This window comes from Pteropus vampyrus, unplaced genomic scaffold, assembly GCF_000151845.1.
Source record: "Pteropus vampyrus isolate Shadow unplaced genomic scaffold, Pvam_2.0 Scaffold14, whole genome shotgun sequence".
Taxonomy (NCBI): domain Eukaryota; kingdom Metazoa; phylum Chordata; class Mammalia; order Chiroptera; family Pteropodidae; genus Pteropus; species Pteropus vampyrus.
Window position 1 is genome coordinate 13,723,311 of NW_011888795.1, and position 15,984 is coordinate 13,739,294.

Sequence of the window (15,984 nt, forward strand, 5' to 3'; positions counted from 1 at the left end):
TCCTGTGGAGTTGGGAGTATGCCACCTTCCCGGCACATGAACACATCTACCAACCTGGAAGATCTCTAAACCATGTCCTTTAGGGTTTTTATGGAGTTTCATTGTATAGACATGATTGATCAAATCACTGGCCACTGGTGATTAACTCAATTTCCAGCCCTTGTGACTGACTTGTAGGTTGGAGGTAAGGCTGAGAGTTCCAACATTCTAATCATCTGATTGGTTCCTCTGGCAACCAGCCCCCATCCTGAAGTTTTTGAGAATCCCATCAAGAGTCAACTCACTAGCACATGAGGTTTTTATGTATAACAAAAAACATTCCTCTCAACTTTGTCACTCAGGAAATGACAAGTGTTTTAAGAGCTCTGTGCCAGGTACCAGAAATGAAGACCAAATATATATTTCTTATTATATCGCAATACCACAGTCCCATTTATTCTTGTTTCATTTAAATTTTCCCTTTCGTAAAAGTAGTGTAAATAATAGCAATGATTACTTACCATGAGGGAAGGTGATTAACTAATGAAGTTAAACTTATCTCAAGTTCTTGGAGAAAATTGCTTTGAAAGAGAAAGCCATATTAGTTAAAACTATTAATTATTCCTTTTCTAATAATGGGTTTTCCCCTAGATAATCATAAGTAAATTCTAGGACTCGAATCTCTCTGCCCCCATTTTAAAAATTAAATACTGTATCCAAGTCTCTTGTGTAGAGCTACTGATTTTGGAGTCCTTGGGGTCACTCACTGAGAGTTGCCTCTTGTCATTATGTTTGACATTGTAGAGCACTTCACAGTCCAGCAAGTGTGTTCACAGAGGTGTCTCCTTGGATCTTATAGCAGCCTAGTGAAGAAGACTGAGGATTAGGTGTCTGTGACTTTGAGGTTTGCGGCTCAGTGACACTGCTGTCCTGACTTAGCTTGTTTGGGTTTTTGCAGCCTTCCCCACTCTGTATCTACCTGTGGAGAGGGACACTGTCTACTAGACATCATTACCTTCTCCACCCTAACTCCTCTTATCAATGGTAACTGAGTCTGCCACAGAGGTGTCCTCTCATTTGAATTATAGCATCTAAAAGTTCTATGTGACTATTTTGAAGAGGCTCTCAATGATGTGTTTGGAATCTTTTTCTTCTTCCTATACCCTCTTCTTTTCATTTCCTATAGGGTAAATGAAAAGAAATAAAAATCTCATCGATTGATTATTTTTATTCATATTCTAAGAGTGTGTGGCACATGGTAGATGGTCAATGAGTAGCTGATGAATAGATGGATGAATAATGATACTTCACAACCATAGGGAAGGTGGTATGTGTAGATGTAGAGTGTGAGTTCTGGAACCAGACTACCTGGGTTGGAATCTCAGAGATTCCACTTAGTAGCTGGGAGACCTTAGGCAAGTTACTCTATTTTTCTGTTTCAGTTTTCTTATCTGTAAAATAGTCTTTATAAAGTTGTGAGGATTAAATAAGCTAATAGATAATAAGGGCTCAGGATAGTATTAAAGTGTGTTTTCATATATAATCTCATTTTATCCTAACAGCCACTTGATATAACAGAAAAAGATATTTCTGGATCTCATGTTTGAGGAATCTCAAGTTTACAGGACTGGTAAGTAGTAGAAAGGTGTCTAAAATTTGATTCTGATTCCAAAGTCTAAATTTCTAGATTAGAGTTATTTGTTTAGTTTGGAAGATGCTTAAAAGACAAAAAAAAAAAAAAAAAATAAAAATAAAATAAAATAAATAAAATAAAAAAATAAAAAAATAAAAAAGATTAAAAAAATTAAAAAAAAAAGAAAGCGGTTAGCTTTGATTTCAGTAAAGGTTATAGGTTTTGCATAAGGACAAAGTCCCTTTCTGTTGTTGAATGAGATGAAAAGGGTTGTATGAAGTAACAAAGGTGAGAACTTGTGCTGCAAATACATAGTGAACCCTTATCAAAATAACTCAGTTGCTCTGGGGAAGAGGGATAGAAGCAGTAGAATAACTGAAGAAAAGAATCAATCAATCCAATATAAAACTGAATAATACCTTCTTTATTCTTCAGTGTCAGCACTGAGCTTTTGCTGAAAAATCGCTTTGCTCTAAAATGGCCCAATTTTGGCTTTTAATTTGCATTTCCTTCCTGCCCAGATGCAACTGGCAGCAGCCCAGGGGTAGTTCCACTAGAACAACTGTGCTCCAGCACCTCGATTTCGATCTCAGAACTGTTCTTTAACATGTGTTTCTTTGCATAATTTGTCAAACTTTGTCAGTTGCACACCAAAATTCTTCCAACAAAAAACGGGAAGTTTGGGCCATCCTTCTGGATTTACTGTTATCTTACCGTTTTTGTTTGTTTGTTTGTTTGTAACTGGATTCAAGCCCTGGTGAAAATATGAACACATTAGCTATTTGGAATCGTGCTCAAGGCTTCTGAGCAATGAATATGAAAAAACTGAGCAACGAGGAAATTTGGGCACATTATTTATACATTTGGTGAGCTCATTCACTCACCCAGGGAAGGCAGGCGAACAGCCGCCAGCCCAAGGTTAATTTATTTTCTTCTCAGCCAGGAACAGGGTGTGCTGTTACACAGAGAGAGGGATGAGGACTTTTTAATTGGCAGACAGGAACTTCTGCTGTGTAAGGAGATATTTCAATTGCTGGAGGTCAATAGAAGTACTTTAGGATTTTTAAAATCCTGCTGTGTTCACAGTTTAAATATGAAGTCCTCCAAATGGCTAGGATTCTAAGAAACCTGCATTAACTGTTTCAAAACAGAAGAGGGCATCTTGTCATGCCTTATGTTGCATTTATTTATTTTTTTTAAGAATGAAAAAGAAGCTTGTCTTTGAATGAAAATGAACAGCGTTTCCTTTTTGAAATGAATGAATGAAAATATTCTGTTAATGTTTTCAAAAGCTTAAACATGACTAAAATGCTGTATTTTCAAGAGATCTCAGAGTTTTAGTTGGGGATTAGCTATAATAAGCTTTATTATATTATAAACGGGCCATCAAATACAATGCATGTAGATTTTAAGCAAAGTACCACATGGAAACCTGTCTCCCCCACTGGCTAGGTAAACCCCCAACCCCCTTACTTCTCATGTTCAAATCTCAGTTTTTCTCAAAATTCAATCTTTCTGAGTGTCTGTGAATCTTCTAAAATTATATACAAAATGTGTGTTTGTATATTTTTCTAGAGGATGTTTAAAGTTTTAAACATATCATCTATCCTTTCTCAGAATAAACCCGTAGGAAGTTTCCATGTTTAATTTACCTTATACTAATTGGTTCTTTACGACATATTCTGTGTATATTTAAAGACTCCGTTTGTGATAACTTGAACATAGCCTGATACAATAAATACCACTGGACTAAAAATCTTAGGGCTTGCCTAGTCATTTAAACCACACTTGTTACGGAATTCAGCAACAGGCCTTTTTAAAGTCTGGCATTCTTTTTATTAAGTTCAAGTCAGGGCCAAAAGGGAACTTTTCAATCTAATCTAGCTACTTCATTTGCTGGTCCCAGAGAACAGCAGTGTTCTATGCAGGCTTACACAGGCAGTGAGCATCAGTGTTCGGGATCACAGTCCAGTCTTTGACCTTCTAGTCCATGGTTCATTTACCTCAGTCTTGTGCGGCCCATAGCTTGCAATGGTCCAAAAACAAATGGGATCCTTATACTGCTCTTATTAGGCATATGTGTGTGCGTGTTTATAGTTTTGTGGATAGTTTTATTTTCTAAGTTACTACTTTATTTATTTAAAAAAATTTTTATGGTTACATTGGTTAACGAAATCCAGTAGGTTTTAACTATACATGTTAACAATAAGGCCTATAAATATTTACGTTGTGTGTTCACCTTCATAGTTAGATTTCTTTCTGTCACTACATATTTGAATTAATACTTTAAAAGCAGAAAAATATATTTTCTTTCTTTTCCAGTTGTCCTAAATGTATTTACCCTAGCAATGCTTAATTCAGTTTTATGAAAGGATGAATTTAACGAGGACAAAGTGAGTTTGGAAGCGTGGAGGGGCTGGTGGACAGATGGGGTAGGAAAAGTAAGCTCCTGATTGAAACTCTCTGGACTTTTAATGATGCTTATTGTGGTAAGAACCTGGTGTTCATTGTTTTATTAATGTCTTCTTTATTGGCCCCTTATGTAACTTGAAACTTGCCTGTTGTAACACCCTCTCTATTTCCATGGAAGTATTTAGAATATTAGAGTTGGCTATTTTTAAAGAATCATTAAACTTTCAGGGAAAAAAAACTTCCTTGTCATATGAGATATCTCATTCCTGGAGCTTATCATCTATCCCTGAGCCCTCTCCTTTCACTAATGAGAGTACAGTTGCAATGTGGCAATGGCTTTTTTTTTTTTTTTTTTAAGTTAGTATCTGGAGATTGGGGAGTGAGGAGCATAGCAAATCATCTTCTCGAAAAGCAATGATAAAACTGGATAATACTACTGAAGACATTTCAGAAACTTGGAAACTGACTATGGGCAGAGAACACATTGAAAAGTATTTCTTTAGCAAGGACTGTTAAATCTCTGGTACGAACGGTGAGAGTCTATGCTGTATTATTACCTCAGGCTGCTTCCATTTCACCTTCCTCAGTTCCAGAGTGGGGCAAGCCATGAAAAAGAGAAGCTTAGCCACTGAAGGGGGCTGACTTGATTTGGAGAGGAGAGTGGAGAACTCCATGCCCTCAATTATTATTAGAAATAGTCAGCAAATAAACAGGAAAGTCTAATGATGCAGCTGGCCTGAAGTTGTGCTCCTTGTTGAGATAAGCAAGAAACCAACAGACTGGTGAGAAATTTAACAGGAAGACAAAGGGAATGAGGTAGCCACAGTGGGTCTTGGTAAACTCCCGCATATCCCTGGTGATATGGAAAAAGGCCTGCCCACCCAAAGCTGCCTGCATGCTCAGGAATTCACAAACCCCTGAATAAATTTGAGGACTTCAGCTGAGATGTAAAAGCTGTAAAAGGTTTGTAAACAATGTGCTTTGTGTAGTGGGTTGAATAGTGTCCTCGCAAAGGATAAATTCAAGGACGCAAAGGACGCCTGAGAATGTAACCTTACTTGGAAATGGGATCTTTGCAGCTGTAATTAAGTTACAGTTCTTGAGACACGGTAATCTTGGATTTAGGGTGGGCCTTAAATCAATGACTGGTGTCTTTATAAGAGAAGGGAGAAAGGTATATAAGGCACACAAAGGAGAAATATGGAAGAGGAGGTCATGTGAAGATGAAAGAAGAGATCAGTGACGCATGTACAAGCCAAGGAGCACCAAGAGTTGCCGGCACCTACCACAAGCTGGGAATAGAGCATGAAACAAATTCTCCCTCTCAGCCTTCAGAAGGAACCAACTCTGCTGACATCTTGATTTCAGATGTCCAATCTGCAGAACTGTGAGAGAAATAATTTCTATTGTTCTGAGCCACCAAGTTTGTGGTCATTTGTTACAGCAGCTCTAAGAAACTAATACACTTGGTGTTGGGAATATACTGATGAGTATGTTAACTTCCCACAGTGGAAAGAGAGAGTGTAGGGCTCAGAGAGACCTGCCATGTTTGACTTCTGGCTCCACCAATTACCAAGTGGTGATCATGAACATTCGACCTCTGTGAATGTAGTTTTCTTTTCTGTAAAATGAGTTTCCTTGCAGAAGCCTTCCCCAAATCCAGGCTGTAATAAACTCTTATTCTCTAGGCCAACTTTCCCTTTATCTCTGCATTTAGACCCTTCTGTTGAATTATTTTTGCACATACTTGATTCTATCAGACTGAATTCTCTAAGGGCAGATACTATGCTATATTTACCTTAATGGTTGCAGTATCTATAACATAGTAGACATAACCAATCCATGCTTATAAAGTTGATGTGATGTGAGGGGTAAGTCTGGTTCTTGGTAGCAGTGGGACCTACGAATATAATTTATAGCTTTAAGGTTTGTATTCCTCCTTTTCATTTTTAGCTACACATCTGTATATCCCTCAGGAAAAAGACAGAGTTTGAACTGTTCTTTGAGCATTGTGTAGTCCTTGGGCTGGTGGAGAAGTTCTGGGAGGATGCTCTAGATGAAGGAAACTGTAGGAAATGGTTTGCTGACAGGATGCTAGGTTTGCTTACAGGATGCTAGGACCCTACCTGCCTGGAGGGGAAGCTTTGCTTCTGAATAAAAAGACACCAAATATACTCTTAGCTGTACTGTAAGTTCCCTCTCCCTTAAAGCATGGTATGCCAACTTCACAGTATAAGATCCATGTTTGTGTACAGATGCTTCATGCTTGTTGAACTCAGTTCATATGCATGCCCTTATGATGTGTTTGTGGCGTAGGGTCATATGTGGTAAAGCTAAATGGGATCACAGCTCTCAGAAACAGACCAGCTGTCCGAATCTGGCATTATCTCTAGTTATAAATAGTGACTGGGCACAGAATCAACCAGCAAAATTAAGGGGTAGAAGGCTTAGATATTTGGGGAAAAGAAAGAAAGAGTGCCAAGAAACCCAAGTGTTACAAATTAACCTGCCAGGAGTAAGAGTAGTAGAAAGCTTTAGGCAACTGCAATTGATGGCATATATATCATGCTAAAACGGGCTTCTACACTATTATGAGATTCTTGAGGTTAGTTTAAATGCAGTATAGTGATTATTTTCAGTCACTTCTAGAGGGACTTTATGTAGACACAGATGGGTTTCTTTAAGTTTCTCAAATATATTACTTATTATGGACAGGGGTTTATTTATCTGTCTGTTTGTCCAGCTAGCTGGCTGGCGGGCTTCCCTGGATCTGGACCCCTTCCTGTATTGGGGGAAATCCTGCAGCGGAGCTTGCTTTCCATGATAGAAGCTGAAAGTGATGCATGTTCCTCACCCTGCCTTGCATCTAGGCGTAGGTACAGGGCTTCACTTCTACCGTTCTTTGAATCTTGAAGCAAATAACCTAGGCCAGTAGAAAATCCAGCCCAGGTGATGGCAGCAGGTGTGGCAAAAACACGCAGGGTCAAGAGTGCAGTGGCTGCAGTAGTGGTGATGCTGCCAATCCGGTCTGTGACCTCATTTTTGTTTTGGTCCTGGCTACTGCCTATAGCTTCCCTTGTTCCTGTCTATTTTCCTAGGCTGTTTCTCCATATTTTCTGGTAATTCTGGAAACTATACTGAAATCTTTTAAATAATTTTTTTCCTTCTTAAATCAGCCAAAGTCTTTTGTTACTTGCGACTAAGAATTGATTGATAGAGTGCCTCTCTCAGTTCCACCCAGAAAATGGAAAGCCAAATTGTGTTTAGTAGTATAGTGAGCCATCTCATGGATTTTAACTGTCTCTAAGGAGCCTAGACATTTAGACTAGAGAGCATTTTGGAGGTGGCGTTGTTGCCTGCATATCTTGAGGGCAATCATTTCCTATAGTGGAAAGAGCTAGGTGGCATGGGTGCAAGTCCTCACTGTCATTTGCTAGCTGGAGGATATTGGGAAAATCAGTTAATTTCCTGGATTATATAAGTATGAGTGTGTATGTATATGTATACGTATATGACCTATAAAGTGAAGGAGTTAGACTTGAGTTTCCATTGTATTTGGAATTCTATGACTTCTAAACAGATTCAGAAACTTTAGACTCCAGATTATAGCTCCTAATTATGAATTCTCAGTCTCAGTAATTACGTAATGCTCAATAAGTATAAATAATTAAAAAATCAAGGAGATATACAGGGAGTAAATCTATATCTTTCTTTTGAAAATTTAAACTCATATGACCTTTTGACAAACTAGTAGCAGCACAGATATCCAAATGGAATAATTTAAATGGATGAATGGGCACTGTGTGTTCATGTTTATAGCTAAAGATGCAAATTAGTTTTGCCCAATTATAAATTTTTAGTTTCTTCCATTGTACCTTCTCAACCTTAAGTATTGTTAATACTGTGTGTAAGTAGGTTGTCTTTCCCAATAGCATATCAAGGACCTCCAAATCTAATCTCAGATGAAACTTTGAAGATTAAAATGACATAGTTGACCTATATATATGTTCATAGGAAGGCAAAAGTCAGTAAACTTGAATAATGAGTACTTTCATCTGCTTCCTATGATGTAAACCCCAGTCATTACAACGGCATGAATATTCGTAATATTTAAGTACTGGAAAAAAATCTAGTCCAACCATTATATTTTATAGACAAGAATAAAGAGTCTGAGAGACTAAGCGACTTGTCCAAGGTCATGTAACTAACTTCAAGTTCAGTGGTAGATTTGAGATTAGAAACTAGGACTTATACATAAATGTGATGGCCAAGATGGTGTTTCTTTGGATCACTGTTGAAACCCAGAGTCTTGTACCTGTGGGCACTCAATCATTAAATGTTGACTGTCAATCAGTTCTAGCACAGTGTAATTTTTGCTATGACATGTGTACTGAGGAATCTGGAAAAAAGTTCAAAATTGAATTGTTAAAAAACAAGCCTGGATATTTTAATGCTGGAAGCCAGTGATTTATTTTGGCACTTAGGTCTAGATTCAAGTTGCTCAAATTTGTAACTGTTAATGCTATATGGAAATAGATGATAACTGACCTAATGCCTTTCATTCTGAAAGATCGAGTTGGTGTAGGATGGTAGTGACATTGTTCATTTCTTTAAATAGTTTATCAGAATGTTAATGTTGGTGTAGAACATGTGGTTGGACCATTTAATCTGTGTTCTGATTAACATGCCATTATTATTCTATCAAGGTGGTTGACATATGCACAGTATGGTTCAGTGGTGGCGCTCTCTTCCTGGCTGGGTAAGGATTATTTGCTTAGGGTTTGATATGAAATATTTACTATAAATTAAGTGGTATTGGCACTTATTTGAATGTGGTTAAAGCAGAATAGTAAATCTCCAACAGTGTATAATGACTTTGTTAAAATGTAGTTTATCAGACGAGACTAATATTCTCACAGTAATACCCCAATCCAGTTAAAAGAAAATGGAGCAGAGATAAAATCCTGCCAAGCTTGAGTTCAGAAATATGTGTCTAGATTAATTTTGGAATCTTGGTAATTAAGAAATAGCTGATCTGATTTCTTAGATCTCCTCTGCTTCCTTCCATATTTCACTGTCCTCTCTTTCCAGTTTAAGTCTCTTCTTTCATTTTCTGCTTTAACGTGCTGACATTTTCTTCCTTTCCACTGAGAGGCGATTGGACTTTTTTTCATACATAAAAAAGTAGTCTTTTACATCTTAAGGTTTGTAGTTAGTTCTCTGGAGTTAGAAGGTCTATTTGAAAAGATAAAATGAAAAAAAAAAAAGGTGTCCTTTAATATTTATAGATCTGGAGTTTCCATTTTGGGGAGATTTCCTGGTAGAAGAGAAGTAGCTTTGAATCCTCAGCAGAAAGTACTCTGCTCTGAGATTTTTCTAGGGGGGATTACCCTTTCATAGAGTTTAGAGTATGGCAGGGACCTTTCCAGGTTCTGTGTTCTACAGAGTATTGTGAACATTATTTATACATTGATGATAGGAGAATGACAGAAATGACCAGGATAAATAGTAACCACTATGAAAGAAAGTAAAGGGTTGTTGAATTTTTAACTGCCAAAAAAGAATCACATTGTATGCAGCATATTTTCAACAAATGTTCTGTTATCTAACATGCTAGTTATTCCATTGCTTCATTACCTGGCACTTCTGTGTAGATATAATGCAGGAAAATTTATAATAATAATGATGATCTGAGGCATCATGAGATTACTAAGTTCTTTTTAAATAAATGGATTTTCAAACAAAAAAAAATTAGTGCAGACCTTTTAAAAATAAATTCATATGTTAAACCACCCTATTAAGCAGGAAAAGCAGAGCCGTTTACTACTTATATGGATTGTAGCAGTGGAGCCTGCCTTACTTGGCTACTTGTATCTGCTCTCTCCATGCCTGGATTCCCTGTGCATTGTTTGAAAACATCTCTCTACAAAGAAAATTTGCAACTTGTTTGGCATCATTTTAGTGTAGGAAATCTTAAAAAGCAAATTCTAATTTGGAGAATATCAATCTATGTCATGTGTGTTGAGATTTTTTATTAACTAGAATGGAAAACCCATTTTTGGACTTTGCTAGATAACAGTATATTATGTTGTGGCCTGTATAGAATAGACCAAACCGAGTATGCTCTCAAAGGCTGTTTATTAGCCGGTGGCTGTCCTGTACAAAGGAGCAGCCCTGAAATGCCAAGATACAAGGTTTTTAAGCCCTAAATCCCATTCTTCTTTCTATCTTAAACACAAAGGTCTATCTTTCTCCTATTCACTACTTGTCATCCCACTGGTCAGGTGTGCAAGCGGGGAGTACAGAAGCAGAAAGCTTGTCGTTAGAATGTTGTGTTCCTATGGGTGATTGCCTATGTTCCCATGGGCAATAGCCAGTATCCTCATGGGCAATGGCCAAACAGTAATTTTCAGCTTATATACAATTGATTATTTTTCATGCCACACAAGCAAGCAGGGTTACACAGGCTAAAATTGGCAGTTAGCATATGAGGTCATTGTTACAAGTTTCATGATTAACAGAATGCAGTTAGGGGTTCCAGAAACTAGGCCTAAGGTATAGACTTCCTTTGTCCAGTTTCAGGTTTTAATTATCCTTTAACCTTTTCACATTTCAGCAGGCTGTCACAATTATCTGAACAGATTTTATAAGTAAGTTGAATAAATGGCTTCATTTATGATTACATGTGAAGGGTGTCAAAGGCCTGTGGGGGAAAATAACTCCCTTACAAGATTAGAGGTCACACCTGAAAAGGAATTCTGTAAAGACCCTTGATGTAAGTGGCTTAAGAAATTACCTTATCTGAGCAAATTAATGTATTAGCAGGAAATTCAATTCACTTCAACATGAATGTGTTGAATGTCCATGATGGGCAAGATGCTGTACTATTTTTTTGAATACAAAGATGAGTAAAATAGATCTTTCCCTTGGAAAGTTTATGGTTTGGTTGTAGGTCCTGGTAAGTGTACATTTAAGTATATGACATATTTTTTGTTTATGATAGAAAGAAATATTTTGGTAGAATGATACTGGCAAACTTTGAGGAGGGGAGTGGGTATGGCTGAGAGAGGTTAGAGGTCAAAGTCCTATGGAATTAATGGGTAGATTGGTAAACTTGATATCAGTCAAAGAGATGCGTGTCCTAAAGATAAAGTGAAGAGCTTTATGAACAAATATTATTTCCTCTAGAAACTTGATTTTACATCACGGCGCCCTTGGAATGGGGCCAAGAGAGACCAGCGATTGGCTGTCAAGACACCTAACAAAGTAGAATACAACTGGGTTAATTTATCCAAGTCCAGAATTTAGCCCTTAGCTCTATAGACTCAGAATCTCTATGTAATTTCCCAGAACTGACTGAACTCAGGGATATTGCCTCAAGCTCACAAAGCTTGCAAGTGATGGATATTTAAAGTCATAGTAGAATGCCAGTGATTAATTCGCCATAAAAATATGTGATTGTCAAGAGGACAGCCCACAGAATGAATTCTCTTTCCATGGAAAAAGTTTCAGAATGTCATTGAACCATCATGGAATCAGAATAAGAATTATTTTTGTGATTTAAATATTAAATAGCATCAGGCTCTCTTAGCGTCAATGCTGTCTTAACATTAGGCCTACACCTGGTGGCTGGTAGGACATTTGGACCTTTGGGTTCAAATTCTGCCTTGGATATTCTTTTTCTGAATTACCACGTTCCCCACTACATTCCTCCTGAGGTTACAAATTTCTTGTGTATCCTTTCAGAAACATTCTGTGCATATACAAACAAATTATATATATATCTCCCCTATTTTCATCTAAATGGTAGCACATTAAACACACTATTCTACGCCTTGGTTTTTTTTCACTTAACAATAGTATATATGTAGGATAACTTTTCTATTAGTAGTTAAAGTACTTATTATTATTTTTTTATAGCTGCAAATTGTTCTGTAGAGAGTGTTGTGATTTATTTAATCAGTACCATATTGATAGAAATTTGATTTTCAAGCTTTCGCTATTACAATGTAGCAAATAGACCTTCGTCTATTTCAGTTGACCTGGCAGTGCCACATGTTTTTCTTCTTAAATTTTATGTTCCTCAAGTATTTTATGCAATTCTCTTCTCACAGTACTCACTGACTATGGGAAAGCATATTCATTCTCATGACTTTAATTATCATCTATTTGCTAATGATTCTTATATCTGTATTTCTAATCCCTACTTCTCTTACAATGTACAGAAGTATATATGAATTGACTGATGTTCAGTGTGAATGTCAAGTTCGATATGTGCTTAAATGAGTCTTTTCATATTCACTAGTTCCTTGCTCCCATCAAATTTGTTCTTCCTTAGTATTCTCTACCTTGATGACTGACATCACAATCTCCCTGTAGTGCAAGGGAGAAAGTTGAGAAGAACCATGACTTCTCCCTTTTCTTCAACATCTTCATCCATTCAGTCACCAAGTATTGTTGATTCCACTTATATAGTACTACTATCAAATACCTTTTTTGTTCCTACAAGCAAGCGGTTCCCACTGGTCCCTGGACCAACAGCACTAGCATCACCTGGGAACTTACTAGAAATGCAGATTCTTGAGTCCCATCTCAGACATACTGAATAAAACTCTGAGATTTATGGAGCCCAGTGTTTAACAAGCCCTCCGGGTTATTTGGATGTATGCTGAAGTTTGAAAAGCATTCTTCCAGCCCACTGTCATTAGTTTAGCAACTGATTATCTTTTGTTCCTGGATGATTTCAGCTGCCACCTAAGTGGCTTTCCTGTCTCCAGACTCGTTCCCCAGAAATCTCACATTGGAGTCAGAGTTATGTTTCTGCAATGCAAACCTAACCATGTTACGTTGTGTTTAAAATCCTTGGTACTTTCAGGATAAAGCTCAAACTCTCCTTAATGTGAGGTGATGCTCTGACTTCTACTTTCTTCTCTAGACTCATTATCTCTAATTAATCCCTTTTTCATAATCTGAAAACTAGCTTCGTTGAAGTACTTGAAGTTCTCAAATGTAAATCATTTTCTCACTTGTTCTCCATTTGTCCCTCTACCTACCATGTTCTCTTTTCCCTTTGTCATCACCTCTCTCTTCTCCTTCAGTTACATTATTTAGTTCTTTTATTGGCTACTTTTGTCATTGTAAATAATATTCTTAAACATCTATTTCTCATTCCATCAGTGATTGATGACTGTGTGGCTAGCGCAGGTTTTTCTGTTGTGGCATGAGGGTGTCACCTGGAGTGGGGTTCCTAAGTGGCATCACTGTGTGAATAGATGGGGCATTTGCTTGGATAGAATTCACTTCAGGGGAATGAGAGGGGAGGTGGTTGTTTGGCTTCTCATAAATGCTTCCTCTGTGTTCGATGATTTTGTACCCTCTAGGCTCTGGTACACCCTACGCTCTGACTGTATCCTCCTAAGTCCCTGTCCTCCTCTGCTTAATGTCTTCCAGTGATATGTGTAATTTGTATAATTTCCTGTCATAATTTCGCTGCCACCCACTTTGAGGCTACTTTTGTAATATATTTTTTTTCAGTGGGGTTATAGAAAGTACGAGAAGTAAGTGTGCGTGTGTATCCCTTCTTAAATTAGAAGTACTCATGAATTTTTATTTTCATTTGTGTATAAACAACACATTTTCACAATTATATTGTGTAGCTAATCCTGTGGCTCATAGATTGTCAATTGGTTGCTCATTCAGAACAATATGCTGAGAAAAAGCACATTCAATCACTTAGCTACATTTGGTCCATGAAACATTTATATTCTGTTTACATTCTTAAGATTTGGAGTTATCTTTTGGTTGTAGGGCACATGGAATATGTGTAATTTATTTATATTTAGAAATTTTCTTTTAGGAGTGTTATTGGTGATAGTATATCATTCCTTTTTATTTATTGTCTGGAATACTTCTCTAAAGAGAAACATCCCCTTGTCCATTGTCTGGTTAAAACAATGGTGCATTTTGAGTAGTAAAGCAGAATCAATACTTCTTCTTTCCCGTTATTTGTAAGTTTTCAAAACAATGAGTTGATTTTCTATTATCCCACAAGAGGAACAATAAGGGCTTTCCCCTGCTTAAGTATTATTGGGAACTCATGGTGTTTAAATGAACTTGATGTGTTATTATTCTTATCGATGCACAAATTTCTCTATCTTTGGCCAGTGCAAGTCCCTTCATGTTGACTCCTGAGTCCTCTTGACATGATTTGAGTGGTCTTTGATAGCTACCTTGCTATCTGGCATGACAAAATTTTCTAGGTTTATCTTCTGTATTTCCCGCTCATTTATCAAAATTTAAGAGGAAAAGACAAACACTTCTTAACAATTTTCCTGACTCAGCATGGCAAAGTTGAGTTTCAGTGGTTCTTCATGGTATTAACCTTCACAGGACAAACACTCAGAGGCTCTGGTCCTGAATTTAAGTCTTCATTATACAGAAACATAGCTACCTTGGACCACTCCTCTCTTCATTGACACGATGCCGGAATCTTGTCTGAATCACTATGTCAGCCTTAGGTCATGTCATTTCTACACTGAATAACTATTTCCTTGCCATGGGATTCCCCAGCAAAGAAATCATCATTCAGGAAGAAACAATTCATTATACATATCCTGTCCTATAAGTGACCTAAACCACAAATTTAGAACTGTTAAGTTTCTTTGACTATATATTTTCCTCATTATCAATGTAAAGAATTATGTTTCTCCAAAAGATATGTTGAAGTATAAATCCCAATACCTCAGAATGTAACCTTATTTTGAAAAAAGACCATTGCAGAAGTAATTAGTTAAATTCAATGAGGTCATACTAGAGTAGGGTGGGCCCTTAATCCAATACTATTGGCATCCCTATAAGAAGAGGGAAGGTGATGAGAGGAGAGATACACAGAGAGAATGCATGCGACCATGGAAGAAGAGATCAGAGATGCAGCTACAAGCCAGGAAGTGCCAACAGTGATGACAGCCACCAGAAACTATGAAGAAGCAAGGGAGGAGTCTACCCAAAATCTCAGAGGGAGCATAGTCTTACTGGCACCTCAATTTTGGACTTCCAGCTTCCAGAACTGTGAGAGAATAAATTTTTGTTGTTTTAAGCCACACAATTTGTGGTACTTTGTTACAGCAGCCTTAGGAAATCAAATACAATTGTCTTTACTAGTAATATACTAGTAATTATACTAGTAATATAATACAGTAGCCAGTCTAATTATTGAGTCAATAATAGAATGTATTTTTAAAAAAGGTAAATTGTTTTCTTTTCTTTTCTTCTTCTTTTTTTTTTTTTTTGATTAGAAAATAACTTGTTAACATTGCGCAGTTTGCACTTAGCACAGAATATCATAGAATTTGGTTCAAACCCTCATGTAGCTGATGGGGAAAATAAAGCCTTTGGGAAGAAAATAGTTTGCCCAAGGTCACATATTATGTAGAAGAAACTGAATCAGAACTCAGATCTCTGGATACGTAGTTTAGTGCCTTTTCAATGACACATATTTGAACAATTTCTATTATTTTTAAGTTCCTTTTAGCTCTAGAGTCTTTCACTTTGCCTCTTTCTTTTTATCTCTGCAGTGAAATTTTAATAACATACAATACACTGTGCTTATTCAATGGAGTATAGCATGGAGCTCAGAGAATAGTCCATCCTTATGCCCCCAAATAAATTCTTTTATTATATTCACACTGATTTTGTAACAGTGGATTTTGGTTTTACTTTAGCACTCTGCAATCCCTCTATGTCTCTAGAGGTCAGTGTGGCTTAAAGAAACTTTGTTTCAAATTATATTCATAGTTAACATTTAACTCAAGGCACTTTGATCAAAGATGACAATAAAATGATAGCTCAGGGAAACAAATTAATTCAAAATAACAAATACTATAAATATTAACATATACAATAATATTGATTTTGGCACATGAAATTACACTAAACCTATAGACCTGAATATTCTTGGAAAT